This window comes from Eubalaena glacialis, chromosome 10 (genome assembly GCF_028564815.1).
Source record: "Eubalaena glacialis isolate mEubGla1 chromosome 10, mEubGla1.1.hap2.+ XY, whole genome shotgun sequence".
NCBI lineage: Eukaryota > Metazoa > Chordata > Mammalia > Artiodactyla > Balaenidae > Eubalaena > Eubalaena glacialis.
The window spans coordinates 9,423,586-9,426,378 of record NC_083725.1 but is presented as its reverse complement, the minus strand read 5'-3'; positions in this window follow the sequence as shown (position 1 = coordinate 9,426,378).

Below are 2,793 nucleotides of genomic sequence, written 5' to 3'. Positions count from 1 at the left end.
TTGTTTTACAAAAAGTTGTGTAAATTTTAATTGTGATAGTTATAAGCTTCTTAATGTGATTTTTAAATACAAAAAATGAAAAAGCCAGGTCAGTACAAGAATGGAGACACAACTCACAAGAGAAACTTTTAAACACTGAACCAAGTAATTCATTTAAGCAGCCACCAGGTTGTGCTGGTGACTCAGTGAAGTTGTTTTAAAAAAAGTGAATTTAGTTTAAAATTTATATTTTGCATATTTTTAGGCCCCTAAATGTATAACCAGAGATTTTACATAACTCATTATATAAAATTTTCAATTCATTGTTAAAACACATAAACTTTTTAAAAAGATGTGTTTTAGAGCAAAATTTAAATTAAGCAGGTTGAATATATTCAATTTGGAAAACTTATTGGATGCTTACTACGTTATGTGGTGAAGAAAGAATGGATGAGACATGGCAATCACAATATAAATAACATACACAAATATAAACTAATTATTCCAATTTAACAAATAAGTTGAATCTAAGCTCCGAGTATTTTTTGTTTTGTTTTGTTTACTGCTCTATCCCCCAAACCTGGAATATAGTAGGAATACAATAAAAAGTTGAGTGAAAGGAAGATTTTATAAGTTAATGATTATATAATGTATATTTATAGAAAGTGTCATGAACATAAAATCTAGTTTTAAATGCTCACCAATATAACTTATGATCTAAATTTATTCCTATAAAACAGTGTGTTTAACCATCTTAAAACCATTTGATAAAAATTTAAATTTTGCAAATCCCAAGGCTCTGATATATACCTCCAAGGAGTGATTTTATTTGCTATTCTTTAGAATAAATGGTGTTAAGAAGATAAATTCTTTTAGGTATTCTCACCAGAGTATTTTATATCACTAAATGGCATTATGACATTATTTGTATTTAATTTACTTTCAAATATACAAAATCATGTGACAATAAATTTTTAACTATACACAATGTCCCTAAAGATTCTGACGTATTCCCAGAATGAGGTTGATCCATCCTCCAGTCTCGTTAGAGTTATTGTTGGAAACAAAGCAACGTTAAATGTTTCCTTGTAGCTGACTTTCTTCATCCAGCCCTGGAGACAGACTTTTAAAGAACATGTGCAAGTGTCTATTTTGGACTCTTAAACCAAAGTAAACTATATCTCACTCACAGGGATTTGGGACACCAACACTGTGTCCATCCTTTCTTTCATGCTGATTTGCAACCATTTCTCCAGATTGTCACGCTCTCTGTTCCTCTCATATTTCTCTATTTCATATTCCTATCTCTTTACATTCCTTTCTAGAAAGCGATGTGTATTTGTGCAAAAAAGCGTAGGAGTTGGAGTCCAATAAAGTGGAGTTTAAAAATAGGATCTACCACATTCTCGTGACCTTCAGCAGATTCTTAACTCTGGAATTCAGTTTACTCCTCTATAAAAGATGATAGCCAGGAGAATACACATTATTTCTACCTTCTAAGAAGCTAAAGGCAAGTGGGAGTTGCATGGAAAGGTACAGTCCACTGCTAGGAAGTTTCTCTGCCACATTTCTTTCCTTTTTCAAAGAGGAATAAAAGATCTTCATTTGCACTAGGGAGCTGTTTTGCACAGTGAAGAAAACGAAGAAACTTCATGCTGCAGATAGCCCTTTGGCCCTTAACTAAGGACAACATACTGTGGTTTTTGCTCTTAAAATTGTGGAACCCAGAATATTTGTCCAGAACTTGGAAACAGCTAGAAAATAAAAGGAGCTATAAATACAAATGAATAAGACAGTGAAATGTTACTTTTTACCTAATATAGCATGAGTTACTCAGGGCCAGGAAAGAAATATGACAAATGAAATGTCTCTGTGAATTTAGTCCAAAGAGGGCAGGCAGTTTGATGAGCGTTATATATAGCTAGAAATAAAAGTAAATGGAATAAGTCCAATAAGGTTTTTAGTTCTAGCTGAGAGAGAGAGAGAGAGAGAGAGAGAGAGAGATCCAGACTTCAAACTGGCTCTATCAAGACCTATTTTATGAGGTGAATTTAGTCACAATTGTATGATGAATTGATATCTTCTCAGCATCTATGGAGATGATCATATGATTTTTCTCTTTAGCCCTATTAATAAATAAATTATATTAGTAGATTTCCTAATATTGAACCATCCATGCAGCCATGTAATAAACCCTACTTAGATATGATGAGCTACTGTTTTTATCTGCTGCTGAAATATCTGCTAATATTTTATTTAGGATTTTTGTATTGATTTCATAAATGAGGTTGGTCCTTTTTTGTATGCAATCTTGTGGATGTTGGCATCAGTGTTATACTTATCTCATAAAAATAATTTTGGAGTTTTTCTTCTTTTTTTAGGCTTTAGATCAGTTTAAATAGTATTGGAATTATTTGTTCTTTGGTAGTATTCTTCTGTGAAACCATTTGGGACTGGTATATAACTCTTGACAACTTTATTTTATGGAATTGGACTCTTTAGGTTTTCTACATGTTCCAGCATTAGTTTTACTGAATCACATTTTCCTAGAAAATGGACTATTTCATCCAAGCTTTTTAATCCATTTGAATAGAGCAAAACAAAGTAGTTCATAGTTTTTTATTTCCTCCATTTCTAATTCTCCCATTATTTCTTAAATTTAGTATTTGTTCCCCTTCCTTTTTTTTCTGAGTTTAGAATAGATAGTAGTTGATCTATTTATTTATTAATTCTACTATTTTCTGTTTTCTAATTCAGTATTTTTTATTTTAACTTTATTAATTCCTACCCTCTGTTTTCATTTTCTTGGTTTTA